The following is a 24,199-nucleotide window of genomic DNA, read 5'->3' as shown; positions in this document are numbered from 1 at the left end:
ATTAGAAGAAAAATGGTAAACTGTTCTGATGCACAAAAGACTTGGAAAGTGATCAGTGTTGTGGACATCTCTTAAATGTAAGCATCATGTAAAGAAAATCTGTGGCCATGATTACTATTCGCCTGTCAGAGAAAACCTTCAGTCCGTTATGTCAGTTCCCTATGGCTTGAAATAAGAAGTATCTTAAAGGGGCTGGAACGGGAGTGATTAGTCAATATCTGAAGGCAGTTCTATCCTTATACCTAACACTGAAGGAGACCTACCGTCTCAACTGACTTAGGCTCCAAATGACCTAGAATCTGGGAGTCTTTCTCTTTCTTATAAGCCAGAGATAAATCAATGGAACAAAGCAGCTTATTTTCTTACCTAGAAGTTATTTGCTTTCTGCCTACATGGATCATTCCAGTAGCTAAGGTTTTCTTTGGGGAGTTTTTGGCCAGTAATTATGTTATCAGCAATGACTAACTCAGTGATCACCAATGGCCCTTGATGTCCATTCAGTTTCATTTGCTTGGGTCTGGAGAGAACAGATACACTCAGAGTATCTTGGTTAATAAATATTAATGTAGAGGAATTTTAATCCATTATTTATTTCTCAGCATCTGCATAATGCCCTCTCAGGTAAAAGTAATAAAAGCTTCACAGCGTTTGCAGTTTAACAAAATTTCCAAGCAGAAATGCAGTGGAAGCAGGATAGAAGCTAGCCAGAGGAAGGCACCGACTTTTTTTTTTTTTTTTTAGTTTTTAATTTATATTGAAGTGGGCTTCCTTGATGGCTCCAGGGAAGAATCCACTGCAATGCGGGAGACCTGGGTTCAATCCATGGGTTGGAAAGATCCCCTGGAGGAGGGCTTGGCAACCCACTCCAGCCTTCTTGCCTGGAGAATCCCAGGGACAGAGGAGCCTGGCGGGCTACAGTCCATGGGGTCACAAAGAGTCAGACACAACTGAGGAACTAAGTATATAGTTGATTTACAGTGTTAACAAAGTATAGACTCCGATGCACAGCAAAGTGATTTAGTTATACATATACATATCTATTCTTTATTGAATATTTTCCCATATAGATTATTACAGAATTTTGAGTAGAGTTCCTCATGCTATACAGCACATGCCTGCTCAGTCATGTCTGACTCTTTGCAACCCCATGGACTGTAGCCTGCCAGGCTCCTCTGTCCATGGGATTATCCCAGCAAGAATACTGGAGTGGGTTGCCATTTCCTCCTCCAGGGGACCTTCCCAATTCAGAGATGGAACTTGTGTCTGCTGCAGCTTCTGCATTGGCAGGCTAGTTCTTTGCCACTGAGGCAGCTGGGAAACCCTGTGCTATACAATAAGTCCCTGTTAATTGTCTATTTTATATGTGGTAGTGTGTATATATTAATCCCGATTTATCCCTGCCCTCATAAATCCCTGATTGATCCCTGCCCCCTTTCCTCTTCGGTAAACTTGTTTGTTTTCTAAGTCTGAGCATCTGTTTCTAATTTGGGAATAAGTTCATTTGCGTCACTTTTTATATTCCATATGTAAGTGACAGGGCTTCCCTCGTGGCTCAGATGGTAAAGAATCTGCTTGCAATGTGGGTTCGATTCCCGGGTTGGGAAGATAACCTGGAGGAGAGCCTGGAACCCTCTCTAGTTTTCTTGCCTGGAGAATCCCCATGGACAGAGGAGCCTGGGGGGCTACAGTTCATGGGGTCACAAAGAGTCAGACACGACTGAGTGACTAAGCAAATATGAGTGATATCCTCTGATATTTATCTCTGTCTGACTTCACTTAGCGCAGTAACTGTAGGCCCATCCATATTGCTGCGGATCACATTGTTTTTATGGCTGAGTGATATCCTATTGTGCATTTGTATCACGTCTTTATCCATCCCTCTGTGGATGGACGTTTAGGTTGCTTCCACCTCTTGGCTATTGTAATTAGGGCTATTTAGCTATAAGACTAAGACTGTCAAGGCTCAGAAATCCATCCCACTTTCACAATGTGTCCTACAGAAAAAGACCCAATCTATTTTGGTGAGCGGATATTCCTTCTTTCTTATTCCCCCTGAGCAGGGCCGTGGGAAAGAGACGTCCCCATGCCCATCCAAGCCCTGCAATGAATGGAACATCCCAGAACATTTCTACATTAATAGTAAAATAATAGTAAAGAAACAAAAGGAGCCATTGAACCAGGATTCAAGGTCATCTGTAGATCATATGGACTTGTAGAGATTTTGATGTAGAATAAATTTACAGAGAATGTAAGTTCTGCAAACCCAGGGATGATGTCTGTTTGGAACATTGATGTGTTCAGAGGTCTGAAGATAGTGCCAAGCATGTGATAGGCACCTAGTGAATACTCGTTCAATAGCTGAACCTTCTGCATCCACGGGACAGCACTGTTTATGTCCCTCTGTGAGTTTCTGCAACCTAAGGGCAATTGGAGGTGGCATCTCAAATGTTTGACTAGGTGGAGCATTTTTTTTAAAAATTGCTCCTGTCAAAATTCATCTCTTACAGGTCATAACTAGAAACAAGAAAATTACAAAGAAAGCTCATCGGTAAAGGAAAACATACAGGAAAGCTAGGAAATTATCCACACACAAATGTGATATCAAAACCAGGAATCATGAGAGATGGAGAGTACAAATGCAGGGCCTTGAAAATGCATTTGAACTTAAGAGATCAGCAACTTAAACCAATCATGTATATAGACTGCTATACCAAACCTTCAAACTGTGGTGCTGGAGAAGATTCTTGAGAGTCCCTTTGACTGCAAGGAAATCAAACCAGTCAATCCTGAAGGAAATCAACCCCGAATATTCATTGGAAGGACTGTTGCTGAAGCTGAAGCTCCAATACTTTGGCCACCTGATGCAAAGACTCAACTCATTGGAAAAGACCCTGATGCTGGGAAAGATTGAAGGCAAGAGAAGGGGATGACAGAGGATGAGATGGTTAGATGGCATCACTGACTCAATGGACATGAATCTGAGCAAACTCTGGGACATAGTGGGGGACAGAAGAGCCTGGTGGTGCTACAATCCATGAGATCGCAAAGAGTTGAACACAACTTAGCAACTGAGCACCAACAACAGTACCATACCTCATGGTAACCACAGCCCAAAACCTATCATACACACAACAAAGAAAAAGGAACCTGAATTCAACACTAAAGATCGTAACCAAATCACAAGAGAACAAAAGAGGAAAAGAAAAAGAGACCTACAAGAACAAATTCAAAACAGTGAACAAAATGGCAATAAGAGCATACATATTGATAATTACCTTAAATGTAAATGAATTAAATGTTCCAACCAAAAGACGTAGATAGACTGATTGAACGGATACAAAGAGTCATCCCTTAAAAACGATTAAAACTTATTTCTGCCTGGCTTCTGTCTATAACATTCTTTAGTATGTGGCCAAGTTAGTTTTTTTAAGTAGTAGGGTTAAACAATGGAATATTAATAAATAGCCTTAAAAACTGGCTAATCATTGACAAAGAAAAATAAAGCTCAATCTCTGCCTTGTTTTTTACATGAAAATAAAGCGTGGAAGGGTCAGATGTTAAAATGTGAAATAAATCGAACCAGAGCACATGCATTGATGACATCATGTGAAATCTTGATTGTCTGAGTCCGAATCATACTACCTAGCTTCCTCTCCTAACAAAAAGCCAGAAAATACAAAAAAAACAGAAGACGATTAACACATTAGAGCATGAAAATGTTCTGAATTTCTGTAGAGAAAAGCTACAATATACAAGGTTAGACGTGAATGCCAGCCTGTGAGAAAATTTATGCTTCACATTTTCAAGCCATCATCAATTTTGCTATGTTCGTATAAATCAATTAAGTAAGAAAAGATGACTTTGCCAGGCAGAAAGCAGGCAACAAGCACAGGCGGGCAGTTCCTCCTAGAATAACAAGTGGTGGGTAAACATTTCATTTTTCTTTTATTCGTGGCAGGGCTGAAAATCGCAATAACAATAGCTTGCCTCTTGATTAGCAATTATCTTGAAAGAGTGACAAAATCCAGCATTGACGAAGAGGGGTGAGCACATACGTACCCCGACTGGGAGCATAAACAGTCTTTCTAAAGTATGCGATAGCTGATAACATTTTGAATGGTTATGCCACGGTTCATATATGCACACCGACACATCTTCCCACCTCCCAAGGAGAAATGTTACTTATCAGATATCCGCAGAGAGTCACACATATTTCTGTAGCTCAACTGTTTCTCGTCATGCAAACAGTGTTGGATTTTCATCTTCAACCACGATTCACAAGTTGTCCCCTGAGGCTTAGAAGGAAGAAGCAGATAAAATAGCCCACTGTTGTTTGGTTAACCTGTCTCCTCTCCCCTTAGCTATGCAAAGTCCTTGCCTGTTTTATTTTTTAACTTTTTATTGCAGTGTAACATAGGTACATACAAGAAAATCGCAATATAAGTGTATATAACTGCATACATTGTCATGAAATTAGCACACCCTTCTAAGCAGCATCCGAATCAAGAAATAGTATAGCCAACACTGAACAGCTGCCTTTGTGACCTCGTCCACTAACATTGTCCACCAGCTAACACTATCCTGACTTCCAACAGTGAGATTAGTTGTATCTGCTTTTTTTACTTGACAGAAATGGTGTTTTTATTGGCTGTTTGAATATCTTCTTTTGTGAAGTGACGGTTTCAGAATTCTATCAGCTGGCTTGTTTTCTTATTGATTTAAAGCTCTTTTTTAAAAAAAGAAAAAAGTCAAAGTAAACCCTTTGACAGATGCCCCAAAGAAGACATACATATGGCCAACAGGCATACAAATTGTCACCAAGGTCCATGTCAGTAAGCATCAGGGAAACGCAAATCAAAGCCAGTAGATACCACCTCACACCTGTCACAGGATGACGATTAACCAAAAATCAAAGAAAGACAACAAGTGTTGATGAGAAAGTGGAGCCCTGGTGCACAGTTGGTGGGAATGTAAACTGATACAGCCACAATAGAGAAGAGTGTGGCAGTTCCTCTAACTAACAAACGATCCAGGCTAACTATTGAAATAACGAGTGGTTAAAGACTCAAAGAAATATTTAGCCTTATCACTCCCCGTTTAAGACAATGGGAAGCTTTATTTTTCCAGTTTCAGCTCATTCATCTGGTTTTATACCTTTACTCAAATGCTAAGAAAAGCACAAATAGGCTTAGAGGAATATCAGGGTAGATGCTCACCAAAATATTAATAACCGCTTCCTCTTCATGGTGGGATTTCAGTCATTTTAATTTTCTTCACTGTTTAATTTCCTCCCCACTTAATTTTCAAATAGGCAGGGAGGACCTTAGTCTCCTGGGGCTTCCCTGGTGGCTCAGATGGTAAAGAATCCACTGTGATGCAGGAGACTCGGGGTAAAAACCTGCCTGCTAATGCAGGAGACGTAAGAGACGCAGGTTCAATCCCTGGGCCGGGAACATCCCCTGGAGAAGGAAATGACTACCCACTGCAGTGTTCTCGCCTGGAGAATCCCATGGACAGAGGGGGCCTGTGGGTTACACTCCATGGGGTGCAAAGAGCTGGACATGGCTAAGAACACACACACACACGTAGACTGAGCAATTAACACTTTCACTTTCTTTCGCAGCTTAGGGCTACTCTAATCAAGTACCACAGACATGATGCCTATGATGGCTTAGAACAACGGAGACTTATTTTCTCACAGTTCTGGAAGCTATAAGTCTGCAGCCGAGGTGTCCCGTGGCCTCTTCACACCTCCTGGTGGTGGACGTCCACCCCTGGCTTGTAGCTGCTTTGCTCCCGTCTCGGCTTCTGTTGTCACGAGGCATTCTTTCTTCCTGTCTCTCTGTGTCTTCTTATAAGGACACTAACTGGCATAGGGGCCCGCCCTGCTCCAGTATGATCTCATGCTAATTCATTACATCTGCAATCACATTATTTCCAAATAAAGTCTCCGTCTGAGCTGGTAGACATTCCTGTGTGTTCCCAGATAACTGGCTGGAGGACACACGGTAGCTCTGGAGTCAACGGAAGAGATTATCAAGTTGATTACACATTGTTCTTATGAAATGATTTTCCCATCCCCAGGGAGGTAAATTTTGGAATACTCCAGATATACAAAGTCTAGAAAAATATTTTGCTATTGCCAGGCTAGTTACCTTTCCAAGAAAGAATTCCATCTGGGAGTACTGATACACTAGTCAACAGGTAGTCAAAATTCACGGCTGGAGGTAGTTGACTATAAACCATTAAGCGAGTGAAGTCACTCAGTCGTGTCCGACTCTTAGCGACCCCATGGACTGCAGCCTACCAGGCTCCTCCATCCATGGGATTTTCCAGGCGAGGGTACTGGAGTGGGGTGCCATTGCCTTCTCCAAGATGTTAAAGGTATTTAAATGTGACCATAGAAATTGTTCCTTGTCATTGTCCCACTCTTACAGTTTTTCCAGGGTAATGAGTTTGACAGATAGGACAAGTGCCGGGACAGCCTTAGAATTTGCATGAAACGTCCTCACTGAAGACTGAGTAGCTCTGGATAATGTATTAGGTTCATCAGCATTTTCAGCATCGAAGAGTAAAATCCTCTCTTGAGGTAAAACGCATAATCAGTTTATGAGCAGGAAAGGCAGTGGGAAAAAGAACAGGTTAAGAGCAGTGAGAATATTGACAAACCTACTCACAGAATGCTACGATTGTCTTCAATTGTATCTGATTGAAAAGGGCTTTGAAATCTACAACTAAAAATCAATTCATAGATGCAAACTATTATATATAGGATGGATAAATAATAAGGTCCTACTGTAGAGCACAAGGAGCTATATTCTGCATCCTGGGATAAGCCATAATGGAAAGAATATGAATAAAAAAGTATAATTTTGTGGATAACTGAATCACTTTGCAGACATTACCACAACATTGTAAATCAACAATACTTCAATAGTATAAAAAATGCTAAAATAAGGAATAAAATAAAACAGGTAAGTTGCAAGGATATATTGTGTAGCACAGGTAATTATAGCCTTTATTTTCATAGCTTTTAATGGAGTATAATCTGCAAAGATACTGAATCACTATGCTCTATACCTGAAACTAAGAAAATATTATAAGTCAACTTCAATATTAAAAAATAGACCATTATTAATAAAAAATTAATTCATAGACAGTTATTGCACCAGTCTTTGAAACCACATTGAACTACAATGCATGTGTGTGTGTGCTCATCCCTCAGTCGTGTCCAACTCTTTGCCACCCCATGGTCTGTAGCCCACCAGCCTCCTCTGTCCATGGGATTTCTCAGGCAAGAATACTAGAGTGGGTTGCCATTCCCTATCCAGGGGATCTTCCTGACCCCAGGATTGAACCCACATCTCTTGAGTTTCCTGCGTTGGCAGATGAATTCTTTATCAGTGCACCAGCTGGGAAGCCCTTGAACTACAATATCTAATTTATTTCTGTAAGATAAAACGAGAGACTAAAATCATCTCTTAGGTTGTCAAGTTTTTTCCCAGTTCATTTCAGGTTTCGTTTTTTAAAAAAGGTTATCTCAATAGCTGAATAATTAAATAAAATTGAAATGCCAAGCCTATTTTTATTACCCTGATGTTTATACGATAAAGCGTTACCTCTTGGACATTGTAGCAAACACAATGATAGCTTTACACTTTTAAAAAAAGAGTTAATAAAACATTTTATAATTCTGATTTGGGGACCTGAATTTGGAAAACATAAAAATATGAAGAACTGTTAGGGGAGACAAGTCATGAACATAAAGTCATAACTTTTTTCGGATTAAAATATTTATAGTAAAAACACAGCAACAGAAAACAATGATTGTTTTAACCTTTTCAAACTTAAATGACTTTTTTAAATGATTCAAGAATATACCACAGGCACAGAATTAACTATTTTTTTTATCCTTTCAAAAAATATTGTTCCACAAAACCTATTGTTCTATAGAGGTTGTTTTAGTGTTGTCAGATGATAAATATAACACATTCTAAAAGGTGCACGGTCTGAGGGCTCTCCAGGTGGCTCAGTGGTAAAGAATCCTCCTGCCAGTGCAGAAGACGTGGGTTAGATACCTGCGTCGGGAAGACCACACATGCCACTGAGGAACTAAGCCTGTGAGCCACAGCTATTGAGTCTGTGCTCTGCCACAAGAGAAGCTGCAGCAGTGAGAAGCCCGTGCACCGCTGGAGAGTAGACCCCACTCACTGCAACTAGAGAAAAGCCCAAGCCTCAGTGGAGACCCAATAGCCAGTAAGCAAAGAGGTAAATGAATTATAAAAAAAAAAAAAAAGAAGTGTATGGGGTTTAGCTAAAGCTGCACTTAGAAACATATCGCTAACAAAGCCGACGTTTATTTAAGAGAAAGGTTAAAAGTGAATAAGCCGATCAGTTGATTTAAGAAGTTTCTTTAAAGTGAGTAGAAAGTATACTACAGATAAGGAAAGAAAAAATTAAAATATTGGATAGAGTTGAAAATAACCACAAACCAAAAGGCATTTATTTTCTTCTTTTTTAATTCACAAACCCTTGTTTTATTTTTGTTGTTCTATATTAAAGTGGAGGTACACAGGTATCATGCTCAAGGGTGAAGTTCCCCTCGGTCTGTCCTACCCAGTTTATGCAGGACAGTAAATGCAGCCCACAAAAATTATTTCTGCTAAGACACTAATAAAATGGAGAAGTCCTCAGTGAAATGAAAGGAGGAGGCAGAGAAGAAAACGGAGGAGAGGAAGGAGTGGAGGAAAAAATCACACAAGAAATAACAATGGGTCGGATCCGTGTTTCACAACTGCAGACTTCTCAGAGACTTTAGAGTTAGTGTGGCTCAGCTGGTAAAGAATCCGCCTGCAATGCGGGAGCCCTGGGTTTGATCCCTGGGTTAGGAAGATCCCCTGGAGAAGGGAAAGGCTACCCACTCCAGTATTCTGACCTGGAGAATTCCATGGACTGTGTAGTCTGTGGGGTCACAAAGAGTTGGACACGACTGAGCGACTTTCATTTTCTCTTCTTTCACTTAGAGTTATTAAGAAAACACTTTGAGCAACTGTAGCTAATGAGTTTGAAATTTAGGAAAGTGGCCACATTTCTCAAAAACATAATTTAACTATGATAACTCAAGGAGAAAAATTAACAAAGCTTGAAAATATTATAACCACTAGGAGACTGAATTAGTAATAAGGAAATAAGTTGCCTTTTAAAAAGGCACTCTAGTCTTATCCATCTTGTACATTCTTCCAACTTTCAAAGAACTTCAAACTTTCAACCTTATTTATCCTTTGCCAGTGAACAGAAGGGATTCCCAGGTGGCACTACTAGTAAAGAACGTGCCTGCTAATGCAGGAGACTTAGAGATGCAGGTTCAGTCCCTGGGTCGGGAAGATCCCCTGGAGGAGGGCATGGAAACCCAGTCCAATATTCTTGCCTGGAGAATCCCATAGACAGAGGAGGGCTACAGTCTATGCAGGTACAAAGAGTTGGACACAACTGAGTGACTGAATATGCACACACAATTTCAAGTCTTAACATATGAAGAATCAGAGTGTTACGCCCAGTGTCCGAGTCCTCAAAACTGAGAGAATAGGACATCCACAGCAATGCAAAAGCATAAAGGGGTTTATTGCTAGCTCGAGCTAGGGCTCAAGTCTCACCCAGCGCAGTGGAGTCTTGACGAGAGCCCCGAGCTCTGAATGACATCTGCTTTTATACAGACGGTTCTTTGTTCCTGTAACAGCATAGCTGATTGGTTAAACCGTACACGCACACGCGCGCGGGACTTTTAAACCTCGCATCCCTATCCGGATTGGCTCAGGTCTGGTGCGGGCGGGGGGGGGCTATGGGGATTTTTTTCTGATTGGTCGAGCCATGCTGCCTGTGGGAGTTCCCAGTGCCTCAGCTTTCCTGGAGACTAAACCTCAGGCCTAGCCTGCCCCTTAGAGCCTGTCCTGTCTTCAGTTTGGTCCTAACACAGAGAACTTCACTAACTCTGCAAACAGTTTACCAAAAGGCCACACCAGAAATCATCGTTAATGGTAAAATGTTAGTGGAGATACCTTACTTGTTCTTGACCAAAAAAATCTTATATTACTGCTTCTATTTAATACTAAAAAGAAGTCTTGGGTAGTGAAATAAGACCAGGAAATAAATTGTAAGTTTTGGAAAAAACTGACATATAATTATAAATGCCTTCACTTAAAATGCAAGAGATTTTATAGTCAAATTTTATAGATGATTACTAAAAAAGTATAGCAAAGTAGCTGCCAAATCAATGTAAAAATTATTTTATGTGTAATAAAACTATTTTGAAATCTGGGTCTATATGTTTTCTGCTTTTGCTTCACAGTGGTTAATAAAGTCATGACTCCTTCAAAAAGCCTGAGGACTGATTAGATGGCTGTATTTGTGAAAAATCATCAAGCTGTTTACAATGAATTGCACCTTTAAAAAAAATTTAAGTGATACTTCATAAAAGTTTGCTTGGCTAAGTAACCGTCACAAGACATCAAAATTGAACAGTGACATTTCATAAGCATGTCTTTAATTAGTTAGTGTTAGTCACTCAGTTGTGCCCAACTCTTTGCAACCCCATGGATTGCAGTCCACCAGGCTCCTCTGTCCATGAGATTTTCCAGGCAAGGATACTGGAGTGGGTTGCCATTTCCTTCTCCAGGGGATCTTCCCAACCCAGGGATCGAACCTGGGTCTCCTGCACTGCAGGCAGATTCTTTACCAACTGAGCTACAAGGGAAGCCCTATAATTATGAAAAGATCTGTGCCAACCACTCTCCATTATAATCTTCTGGGAGACCCTCCTGGCAAGGCTTCTCCATTCTTGTAAAATGACAGAGGTGTATAGTATGACGTTTAAAGCTCTTAACAGTTGAGCAGCTGACTTGCCAAAAGCAGCAGATTGAGAAAAAAATGACAGCAGGGACTTCCCTGGTAGTCTGGTGGTTAAGAACCCGCCTTCCAGTACAGGGTTCGATCCCTGTTCTGGGGAGATTCCGCATACCCCGGGGCGACTATGCCCAATGGGCAGCTCCTGAGTCTGTGTTTTCTGGAGCCTGCGCGCCACGACTAGAGAGAAACAAAGAAAGATCCCACGCATTGCCACTAAGACCCAGCACAGACAAATAAATAAATAAACACTAAAAAGAAGAAAGAAAGAAAAAAAGAGACTGCAACCTATCTTTCCAGCAGTGTTGCAGGAACGAGGGTCTGTGAAAGGGAGTAGTGGGGTCGGTTTGGGGAGGGGCTGCCTTCCCAGAGACCATGCCTCCCAGGTCCTGTGCCCAGCTCAGTTCAGTTCAGTCGCTCAGTCGTGCCGACTCTTTGCGACCCCATGGACCGCAGCACGCCAGGCCTCCCTGACCATCACCAACTCCCGGAGTTTACCCAAACTCATGTCCATCGAGTCGGTGATGCCATCCAACCATCTCATCCTCTGTTGTCCCCTTCTCCTCCTGCCTGTCCTGTGCCCAAGGGACCATCATCAGTGAGATATACATGGAAGCACGTGTTTCATCTCAGGACCAATGTGGTCAAGAAGCAGGAGAACCTTCCCTGCTCTTTCTCGCCCTTCTGTGTGACCTTACAAGCCACGTGTTGAAGATAAAGAGCCACTTCTGTAAGCCCCCCATCCTCTTGAATGGCCACAGGGAAGGCCCCTGCGAGTGCCAACGGTGGCCTGATCCGGGGGTTGCCAGTATCTTGGGGATGGAGGTGTGTGTTGGAGGCTGAGGCGGGAGGGTTCACAGGAACCACACCTGTGCCAGGAACAGAGGCAATGAACCTGAATGGACACCAGGTGTTAGAGAGATCCCAGCTGATCCCGCGGGGATCTCTGGAGCTGGAGGGGCCCCAGAGTTTTTCTGAGTTGAATTCTTGCTCTCCTGCTATATAACACATACTCATATACAGTGATAAGCTTTGCGCAGTCTATCACCAACTTTGTGTATGATGAATTTTCATATACGGAAATTAGTTTTTATAAAACTATTTTGCAAAGCGTAATAAGCTGCAATGTGAATTACTTCATGAATGACTATGAATTATTTATTAATTAACACTTAAGACTCCCCCAGTTTTCATGCTGTTTAGGTTCTGAATTAGTTTCCTTGTCCAGATTAATAAGTCCCCTTTTCTTTGCCTAAATTAGAATATAGCAGGCAAGAATGGAGGGCACGCACGCTGAGACATGATAGAAATAGCTCCAAGCATAATTCCTACTTTTTACAATAATAATGATATGAATGTAGAATTTTTTAAATGTCAGGTTCTCAGTAAAATGAGGTCACGGTTTTTAAGTACAGACAGCTGCAGCTTGGTGAACATGTCAAAACAGAAGAGCCAGTTTCATATCTATAGATAGTAAGTTTGGAAACCTATTTTCTTTAGATGGTATGGGTAATCCATGCCATTTCTCTATTAGATAATAGATAATAAGTATTTATTAAGGGATTTCCATGGACCAGATAAATCTTTTTCATCTAAATCTTCAGAGGGTTATTTTCTCAATCTTTTTTAAAACATATGCCCTTTTGTGATAAGAATGGCATCTCACCCCCATCTCCTCTTCAGGATATTCTTATAATCTTTACATCTCTTGATAATAGCTAAAGTCATGTATCCTTGTTCTGTTCAGTCGCTAAATTGTGTTCAACTCTTTGCAACCCCGTGAACTTCATCACTTTGGGCTCCTTTGACCTCCTCTGTCTCCCAGAGTTTGCTCAAACTCAGGTCCATTGAGTGAGTGATGCTTCCTAACCATGTCATCCTCTGTTGTCCCGTTCTCCTTTGCCTTCGATTTCCCCAGCATCGGGGTTTTTCCAGTGAGTCAGCTCTTTGCATCAGGTGGCCAAAGTATTGGAGTTTCAGCTTCAGCATCACTCTTTCCAATGAATATTCAGGGTTGATTTATTTAGGATTGACTGGTTCTATCTCCTTGCAGTCCAAGGGACTCAAGAGTCTTCTCCAGCACCACAGTACAAAAGCATCAATTCTTTGGCACTCAGCCTTCTTTATGGTCCAACTCTCTCATCCATACGTGACTACTGAAGAAACCATAACTTTGACCAGAGGGACCTTTGTCTACAAATGCTGTCTAGGTTTACCGTAGCTTTCCTTCCACGGACTATGTGTCTTTTAATTTCATGGCTGCAGTCACCATCCACAGTGATTTTGGAGCCCAGGAAAATAAAATCACTGTTTCCCCATCTATTTGCCATGAAGAGATGGGACCAGATGCCGTGATCTTCATTTTTTAGATGTTGAGTTTTAAGCCAGCTTTTTCACACTCCTCTGTCACCTTCATCAAGAGGCTTTTTAGCTCCTCTTCACTTTCTGCCGTTAGGGTTGTGTCATCTGCATATCTGAGGTTGTTGACATTTCTCCCTGCAATCTTGATTCCAGCTGGAGCTTCATCCAGCCCAGCGTTTCGCATGAGGTACTCTGCAGAGAAGTTAAATAAACAGGGTGACAATATGCAGCCTTGAGGTACTCCTTTCCCAATTTTGAACCAGTTTTTCCATGTCTGGTTCTGTTACTTCTTGACCTGCATACAGATTTCTCAGGAGACAGGTAAGATGGTCCAGTATTCTCATCTCTTTTAGAATTTTCCAGTTTGCTGTGATCCGCACAGTCAAATACTTCGGCTTAATCAATGAAGCAGAAGACGATGTATTTCTGGACCTCCCTTGCTTTCTCCATAATCCAACATATGTTGGCAATTGGATCTCTGGTTCCTCTGCTTCTTTAAAACCCAGCTTGTACAACTTAGTAATTATTAAAAGATGACTTTGGGGTCCCCTGAGTGCTAGCACTGTTCAGTTATCTTGATAATATGGACCATTTAAGCTTACAAAGAAACCCTCATGGACCCCATTTGTACGTTTAATGTTGAGGAAATTATCATATTATTATGCAGAATCTGGCACTTGGGACTCAGGATCTGAGAGGTGAATGATTTACTTTGACTTGACTATTCAATCCTCACTAGGCACAAGATAATTATTATTTACATGCTATTTGGAAATTGAGATTAATAGGCAGAATAGTAATTTTTTTCAAAATCTTGTAGAACAGCTAGTCATTTGCCTTTCACGCCCAAACAGGACTGGTGAAGGTGACGTTCCCCATAGACAGTAACAGGGGACAGCACATATACCGCGTCCAAATCAGAATGTCCAGGATAACAGCTCCTGATGGCTTACCCTTGATGATCCTCTGATGTCTGCGCCTTAACCCACCCCGGTCATTACAGACAGCATCTATACTTGTGCTTCTTGGATACAGTCTATATAACATTTATTTTTTTTAATAATTTTTATTGGTGTTTAGTTGATTTCAAAGTTGTGTTAGTTTCTGCGGTACAACAAAGAGACTCATACATTCTTCTTTATGTATTTTTCACACATACATTCTTTTTTATATTCTTTTCCATTGTGGTTTATTCCAGGATATTGAATACAGTTCCCTGGGCTATACAGTAGGATGTTGTTAATGTATTCTATATGTAATAGTTTGCTTGTATTAACCTTATGATTATTACTTCTGAACCCCAGCCCTACTATTCCCTTGAACTGCCTTCAGTTCAGTTCAGTTCAGTTGCTCGATTGTGTCTGACTCTTTGTGACCCCATGAACCACAGCATGCCAGGCCTCCCTGTCCATCACCAACTCCCAGAGTCCACCCAAACCCATGTCCATTGAGTCAGTGATGCCATCCAATTATCTCATCCTCTGTCGTCCCCTTCTTCTCCTGCCCTCAATCTTTCCCAGCATCAGGTAACTGCCTTAGGAAAAAAACAAAGAGGTGAAATGGCCATTGAAACTTGGAAACAAAGGGGAAAGTACTTTGAATTCTAAAATCTACCCAAAAAAATAGATCAGAAATATGTTATATAATCTTCAAAAGATTATAATATGATAACTCTGCCTGGCAAGATGTTGAAATAATCTAGATAAATGAATTAAATATAAATAAATACTGTGTGAATTAGAATGACACAGTAACTTAGGGCAAAGAACTCCCATGAAGACACAGAGCAGGAAAAACTGGGCTGTATATTTTATATATAATGGCATACACACAAGTGTACTATCAGCTCAGTTCAGTCCCTCAGGCATGTCCAACACTTTGTGACCCATGGACTGCAGCACGCCAGGCTTCCCTGTCCATCACCAACTCCCGGAGCCTGCTCAAACTCATGTCCATCAAGTCGGTGATACCATCCAACCATCTCATCCTCTGTCATCCCCTTCTCCTCTTGCCTTCAATCTTTCCCAGCATGAGGGTCTTTTCCAAGGAGTCATTTCTTCCCATCAGGTGGCCAAAGTATTGGAGTTTCAGCTTCAGCATTGGTCCCTCCAATGAATATTCAGGACCGATTTCCTTTAGGATGGACTGGTTGGATCTCCTTGCAGTCCAAGGGACTCTCAAGAGTCTTCTCCAGCACCACAGTTCAGAAGCATCAATTCTTCAGTGCTCAGCTTTCTTTAGAGTCCAACTCTCACATCCACACATGACCACTGGAAAAACCATAGCTTTGACTAGACGCATCTTTGTTGGCAAAGTAATGTGTCTTCTTTTTAATACGCTGTCTAGGTTGGTCATAGCTTTTCTTCCAAGGAGCAAGCATCTTTTAATTTCATGGCTGCAGTCACCATCTGCAGTGATTTGGGAGCCCAAGAAAGAAAGTCTGTCACTGTTTCCATTGTTTCCCCATCTATTTGCCATGAAGTGATGGGACTGGATGTCATGATCTTAGCTTCTTGAAAGCTGAGTTTTAAGCCAACTTTTCCACTCTCCTCTTTCACTTTCATCAAGGGGCTCTTTAGTTCCTCTTCGCTTTCTGCCATAAGGGTGGTGTCATCTGTATATCTGAGGTTATTGATATTCCATTACATAGATTGTATTGGGTTGGCCAAAAAGTTCATTTGAGGTTTTCCATGTAATGTTATAATACAATTATATTATTGTTGGTTTTCCCATTAATAAGTTTTGCCTATGGAGTAAAGATGTCTCAAAGATAATGATAATGATAATGGTATTTTGCCACTTGCAGTTTTAAGTTTTAACTAGTTATTTCCATATTGCTAAACAGGATGTTGTACAATAAGTCCCCTACATATGAATGAGTTCCATTCCAAGAGTATGTTTGTAAGACTGATTTGTTCCTATGTCCAACAAAGTTAGCCTAGATACCCAACTAACACAGTCAGCTGTATAGTACTGTACTTTAATAGGTTTATAATACTCTACGGGAATAATACATAAAAAATAAAGAAAACGATTTAAATCTTACAGTCCAGCACCTTGAAAAGTACAGTATAAGGGCTGGCCTGCAGTAACGGGTAGCTCCATCGGCTACATCAATACTGCTTTTCTGCTTGCTTCCAGACATCCTGGGCTGGAAATAAAGACACTGCCCTACTGTGCTTTACACAGTGCTGCATGGCAAAGTACAGAAGCCACAACCATTTGTGGAGGACGCATGCACAGCGTAGCCCAGACCCGTGAACAAACTTATGAGATTGGGCATGCGAAGGCGCATGCCGTCTCTGAAAGGCTGCAAACTTGAAGGGGACTTACTGCGTCCCTGTTTCTTGACTTCTCACTGCCTTCTGGTTGTAAGAGCTAAAGATTCAGGGTGCTGACTTCTGTCTTCTACTCATTCCAAGTTGTTATAATTACATCATCATTTTTTGGTTCCTCAAAAAATGTTGCCAATTGGTCCCATTGGACGCTTAGTGGTGGTCTAGTTGCCAAGTCATGTCCAAATCTTGCGACCTCATGGACTGTAGCCCACCAGGCTCCTCTGTCCATGGAATCTCCAGGCAAGAATAGTGGAGTGGGTGGCCATTTCCTTCTCCAGGGGACCTTCCTGACCCAGGTCTCCTGCATTACAGGCAGTCTCCTGCATTGCATGTGGATGCCTTACCAACTGACCCATTTCTTGACCTGTCCTTGCCTTCTGGTTGTGAGAGCTGAGGATTCAGCATGCTTCTACTGATTTCCATCCTCTATTCATTCCAAGTTGTCATAGTTACATCACCATTTTTTTTTCCGCATTCCTCTAACTGGTCCCATTTGAAACTTCAGTATATTACCTTTGAAGACTCAGGTTTTGCTTGGCTCTGGATAATCTGGGGTTTTCTTTACTTGACTATTAGCTCTTTCTACTTGCCTTGGCCTCTCTTTCTGTAAAACACCCTTTAATTAAATACTAGAGCTTCTGGATCCAAACGCAGGCCCTCTCATCTTTCCTCGTGTATTTCTCCGTCTATTTTTCTGTGCTAAATTCTGCAGGGTTTCCTCAGACTTTGCGCTGAACTCTTATACTGAACAATTAATATCCTGTCCCACAATACGCGCGATCCTGTTTTAACTTCCAAGAGTGCCTTCTTCTTTTCTTATGAAACGTTCATCTCACCGTGCTTTTTGGTTTTGTTTGTATAAACCTCTTTTCTTATGAAACATTCATCTCGCCATGCTTTTTGGTTTTGTTTGTATAAGCCTAGGTGTCTCAGGTTGTTCTACTCACTTCCGTCTTTCTTATGCACCCCACAGGATTTCCTCAAATGCCTTGTTATTATTCTCTGCTGCCATTTTCCTTTGCAGAATGAGACACATTGAAAGTCCAAACCCTGGTGGGGTCCCTAAGGCTGGGATGGTTATCAACAGGAAATTCAAATAAATTCAAATGCCACAGCCTCCTCCTCTCCTGAGCTTCCTGTATAGACATGGTTTGTTCCTGTTCTGTGCCTTAGAAGAATCACATTTTCTCCATGAAGATGGAGTCTTGTTTTATCCTTGCTTACCCATTTACCCCCAGTTTAGTGCTTTGGGCAGAGTAGGCCCTCAAGAAAGAAATGCTCAGTGAAGGGATGAATTAATTAACATTGAGTCAGGATTGTGCTATCATTTTTCTGAAGTAAAGAGTTTTTTATGCATTATTGGTCTTCACTTGAGAATCACAGCTTGAATCGGCAAAAAATCCCACAACTTTTAATTAAGGGAAAAGCAGATAAATTAGTGGACAAAAGCATTGCTTTTAATGAAAGATGGCCTAAAAACAGAGGCAGAACATTAAAATAGGCACCACAAACATTCCGTTCAACTTTAAACCAGAGACTGAACTCTCCTTAGGTTTCAATAACAACATTAAGTAAAAGCAGAATAATATAAACAGCTATCTCCATGGATGGCTACCACTCCACTTGGTTTAAAATACAAACTTTGAAGGCAAAACTTCTATAATTTGACAGTTAAGGCATCAAGATTTAACTATCAAGTGTTCTTTAGGTCTGGACAATACAGATGATAAATCCAAGAAAGAAAACAAATTTGAAATGTTAAGCCTTTATACTAGCTAACCCTTAGAGTGCATTCTGATAGATCACTTTTTTTTAAAATTGAAGTATAGTTGATTTGTAATACTGTGTTAATTTCTGCTGTATAGCAAAGTGATTCAGTTATACATATATATAAATACACATTCTTTTTCATATCATTTCCCAGTGTGGTTTATCATAGGATATTAAATATAGCTCCCTGTGCCGTTCAGTAGGACTTTATTGTTTATCTGTCCTAAACATAATGGTTTGCATCTGCTAATCTCAAACTCCCAATTCTTCCCTCACCCAACATTCTCCCCCTTGGCAACACAGTCTGTTCTCTATGTCTGTGACTGCTTTGTAGGTAGGTATATTTCTATCATATTTTTGATTACACATGTTCAGTTCAGTTCAGTCGCTCTGTTGTGTCCAACTCTTTGTGACCCCATGGACTGCAGCACACCAGGCCTCCCTGTCCATCACCAACTTCCGGAGTTTGTTCAAACTCACGTCCATCGAGTCAGTGATGCCATCCAACCATCTGATCCTTTGTTGTCCCCTTCTCCTCCTGCCTTCAATCTTCCCCAGCATCAGGGTCTTTTCCAATTAGTCTGTTCTTCCCATCAGGTAGCCAAAGTATCGGAGTTTCAGCTTCAGCATCAGTTCTTCAAATGAATATTCAGGACTGATTTCTTTTCAGATGGACTCGTTTGACCTCCTTGCAGTCCAAGGAACTCTCAAATGTCTTCTCTAGCACCACAGTTCAAAAGCATCAATTCTTTGGTGCTCAGCTTTCTTTATAGTCCAACCCTCACATCCATACACGACTACTGGAAAAACCATAGCTTTGACTATACGAACTTTTGTTGGTGAAGTCTCTGCCTTTTAATATGTTCTCTGGTATCATATAACATTTGTCTTTCTCTTTCTGACTTACTTCACTATGACAATCTCTAGGTTCATCCATTTTGTTACAAGTGACATTATTTGATTCTTTTTTGTAGCTGAGCAATATTCCATTGTATGTATGCACCAGATCCTCTTTATCCATTGATCTGTCAATGCATATTTAGGCTTTTTATCCCGTACCTTGGCTGTTGGAAATAGTGCTGCTATGAACACAGGGGTGTGTGTATCTTTTGAATTATAGCTTTGTCTTGGCTTCCCAAGTGGCTCAGATGGTGAAGAATCTGCCTGCCATGCAGGAGACCCAAGCTCAATCCCTGGGTTGGGGAAATCCTCTGGAGAATGGAGTGGCTGGAGAGAGAATGGCAACCCATTCCAGTATTCTTGGCTGGAGAATCCCATGGACAGAAGCCTAGTGGGCAACAGTCTGGGTTGCAAAGAGTTGGACACAACTTAGTGACTAACATACACTGGACAGATGCCCAGGAGTGGGGTCGGTGGAGCACATGGCAAGTCTATTTTTAGTTTTCTGAGGAATCTCCAGACTGTTTTCCATAGCGACTGCACCAACTTTTCATTCCCACCAACAGTATAGGAGGGCTCCCTTTTCTCCACACTGATGGATCACTTTAAAAGCTGAGAAGTAAGAAGCAAGTACAGAACTCAAAGTGGAGAGAGGGAAGTGTTTGTTAATTTGCCTGCTCTGGGAGTTCTCACAGAGCTAGTAGCCAGCCAAGAGCTTCTGCTGCCTGAGTGAGTCTGAGCCCCAGGATGCGATTTGGGAGGAAACTTGCCCAGTCACGACCATGGCCCTGAGACTCTGGTTCATTCCCCACTCATACCACTTTCCCTGTCCATGCTCTTTTTTGAAGCTGAGACTCACCAGCAGAGACAGGCTCCTAGGGAAACCTGTTAAGAAGGAGCTCTTTCAAAGCCATTCCTGACTCTTGTCTTCCTTTAAACCCTAGGGTCTCACAGGATGAATGATCCAACCCACCCCCCCCCCCCCTCTAAATTTCTGCTGAATGGAATTGAGGTTTCCCTAAATAATACTTGAAAAAGCACAGCCAGGAGATGAGTTTCACCTCCTTAATTAGAAACAGAGAGGAGCATCTGGAGAGTCAGAAGCTACAGGAATGAAGATCAGTCACCAACAGGAGCAAAGGCACTGGGGTCCGTACCAGCTCAGGATTCAGGGAGGGTCCAAGAAGGGCGGCCACGGATGAGTGAGTGCAGGAAGATGCCCAAACGCCCTGGTTTCCTCTGGCTCACGTCCCCACTCACACCACCTGTGGCTCTGACGACCAAGACCCCCAAACTGCAGAGAGCTGTGTAACTTGCCTGGCCATATTACCAGGTCCAACTGACTTACACGGTGTCCGCCTGCAGGGCCCCATGGGACTCCTGGGCACAAGGCCTCTGTGTTCCCCAGTTCTTTGATTATAGCAAACAGCCTTCATTCAGTCTCTATGACGTTAAGGTCCTGAGTGCCAATGGGCAGATTCAAGCAGCTGTTAATTAGGGAAGGGAGTAGATATGAGGGCTTCCCTGGTAGCTCAGATGGTAAAGAATCTACCCACAATTCAAGAGACTCGGGTTCAATCCCTGGGTTGGGAAGATCCCCTGGAGAAGGGCTTGGCAACCCACTCCAGTATTCTTGCCTGGAAAATCCCATGGACAGGGGAATCCGGCGGGCTACAGTTCATGGGGTCACAGAGTCAGACATGACTGAGCAGCTAACACTTTGACTTTGATTTTTGGAGATGTGAACCAAGGAGAAACAGTCAAGAGCAGCCTTGGGGCAAGATTCTGTTCCTCCATCAGAGGATACACACAGCAATACCTGTGAGCTTGTTTACAGAGACTGAAGCTGCTCCAGGTGGGAGAAGTTAACAATTAAGCATGGTATGCTGCCCACGAGCATGTAGACCCCAGACCAGTTGGACCTGAAGGTTGATGGTGCTGACTCCTACTTAGCTCACCACCAGCCCATCAGAAGAATGTCCATGAGCTGATCACACCCTCTTTGAACAATAAACCTTCTCACTATCTTCCTCAAGCTGGGATACATGTTTTGGGGGACATGAGTCCTCTGTGTCTCCCTTCCCCTGGCAAAGCAATAAAGCTATCCTTTTCTTCTTCACCCAAAACTCTGTCTCCAAGATTCAATGTGGCAAGGGTGCATAGTAATTCTGAGCTTTCAGAATCAGATGTAGGGCGTCTGAAATGCCATAGGTGCTCTTAAGTCCTAATTCCCAACCATAGCCTTGCTGGTCACAGGCACCACATCACACTTATTCTTGAAAGCGTCTCTCTCTCCACTCAGTTGTCTCCCACTCTTTGTGACCCCACAGACTGTAGCCTGCCAGGCTCCTCTGGCCATGGACTTCTTCAGGCAAAAATACCAGAGTGTGTTGCCATTTCCTTTTCCAGAGGACCTTCCCAACCCAGGGATGGAACCCAGGTATCCTGCGTCTCCTACATTGCAGGCAGAAGCATAGATGACTTCTATCAGAGAAGCCTCCTTTTGCCTTAAAGCACTGTCTCTCAGATTCCTATATTGCACACATTCAGGGATGATGGACGACTTCCGAATTCCTAACTATCCTAGGAGTGACACATTTCTCAGTTATTTACTCAGAAAAGAACTCTGATAAATGACCTCCTCTCAGGAATCACAGGTAGGTAATAATGGGAGTCACATGGGTAGAGGTGTAAGAAGCACAAAATTAATAGAAGAGAAGTGAGCCTGGGTCAGGAATTGTAAGGGAAAACAGTGAAAGCTGGGGAAAGAGGGATGGGGTATAGAGCAAACAGTCCCTAGCTCAGTAATTGGGCCACCATATAGAAGGCTGCCCACGCAGGAGACATACGAGATGCAGGTTCAGTCCCTGCATCAGGAAGATCCCCTGGAGGAGGGCATGGCTACCCACTCCAGTATTCTTGCCTGGAGAATCCCATGGACACGGGAGCCTGGTGGGCTACAGTCCATGGGGTCACAAAGCGTCTGACAGAACTGGGTGACTAACATACTTCCAGGGAAAAGCTGAGAGCTGGACGGTTGTGATGGTTAACTTCATGTGTCAGCTTTACTGAGCCATGAGTTCCTGGTTATGTGGTCAGACTTTATTCTGAGTGTGCTTGGGCGGGTGTTTTGGATGAGATTAACGTTTGAATTGGTGTAAAGCAGATTGTTCTCCCAATGTGGGTGGGCCTCACCCGGCCCAACCCAGCCCAACCCACTGAGGGCCGGAACAGAACAAAAGGGCTCACCCTCCCACAAGCAAGAGGAACGCCTCCTACTTTGAGCTGAAACATTATTTTTTCCTGTCTTCAGTCTCAGCTGGGTCTGGAATGTGTTGACCTCTGGACTAGAGCTAGGTCCCTGCTTTCCTGGGACTCCTGAGGCTGGCTGCACACGTGGGGACTTGAGAGCCTCCATATGACATGAACCAGTTCCTTACACTAGCTGTACACACACGCACACGCGTGCGCGCGCACACACACACACATGGTCTATTGGTTCTGTTTCTCCAGGGAGCCCTGACTAATGCATGGGTTTCTTCTCCTTTTGAGCTGTGCATGCGCAGTCACTCAGTCGTGTCTGACTCTGCAACCCAGTGGACTGTAGCCTGCCAGGTTCCTCTGTCCATGGAATTTCCCAGGGAAGAATAATGCAGTCGGATCTTCCCAACCCAGGGATCGAACTCACATCTCATGCATCTTCTCCACTGGCAGGCAGGTTCTTTACCAGTGAGCCACCTGGAAAGCCCCATTCTCTTTGAGTTTGGGGCTCACATTGGCCATCTTTCCTGCCACGTGAAGAGAACCACTGAGTGTACCACCTCTTAAAGCTGTTCATACGGATTAGTAAGAAAATATGCCCTCAAGCACACTCGCCCTCTAGCACCTTTGTGCTTGAGTCAAAGTCCCTTGGCACAGATCCAGGCATCATCATGTCTTCGGAGCAAATAAATCATCTGGACAAATAAATCACAGTGGACAGCTGTGACCCCAGGAGTTGCCCATGACACCCACCCAGTGGCTTTATTGCTGGCTCTGAGGGAACTCGGATTTCCTCTTAGGGAGCTGGGGAAATGCTATCGTGGGTGGCTTGGGCTTGTGCAGACACCAATATAAAGCACATTCTCTCTCACAGAATAAAAGTTGCGAAAGGAGGGGGCCAGCAAATAATCCTGCCTCCCACCCACAGCATGAACCATCACCACAACCATCCTAACCGGTGATCAGAATATTTTCTGATGGGCAAGACCCCCCAAGAACTCGGAACAACCATGGACTCAAGGTTTGGAAAGATTGAGGGCAAGACAGAGGTGAACAGACGGACCACTCTTGTGGCCAAAAATGTGGCTTTATGGTTTGGTCTCGGGGGGAGAAATATCTCTCCACCAAGAAACATCAGATGTTTCTTTCCACGGGGCTGGAACTCTACCCTTAGAAATGTTTCCCTTCAGATCAAGGCATTGCTGGCTTCAGAATTGAAAACTGCCATTATCATGAAATTTTCATTTGCACTTCAGGGGACTAGAAGCTTTGTGTACATCATCTCAATTGGACTCATCAGACGGCTCACGGAATTCCACACACTACACACGGGAAAGTCACACAAGTTGTCCTGACCATACAGAGTGGAGTGTGTCTCGGGGTCGATGACCAGATACCCAGCAGGTCCTCTGGCCTTGGCAGCTGGCGCCCTCAATGCCCAATTCCTGCCCTAACTTTACAGAATTGGGCATAACCCTCAGAGGGAATCCAACCTCTTACCTCCAGGGCAGGTGGGCTCACATCCGCCCTTTGTGTTTTAGCAGAAAACAAAAGAGACCACCGCAACTGCCTGTCTCCCCAGCCCCAATCAAACTTCACATAAGGAAAGAACAGAAAGTAAACAGCAAGTTGTTGTTAAAGCCTCAAAAAGAAGAAGAGGGGAGGGGAAG

The sequence above is a fragment of the Budorcas taxicolor genome, chromosome 4, assembly GCF_023091745.1.
Source record: "Budorcas taxicolor isolate Tak-1 chromosome 4, Takin1.1, whole genome shotgun sequence".
Taxonomy (NCBI): domain Eukaryota; kingdom Metazoa; phylum Chordata; class Mammalia; order Artiodactyla; family Bovidae; genus Budorcas; species Budorcas taxicolor.
Note: the sequence above shows the minus strand (reverse complement) of the source record.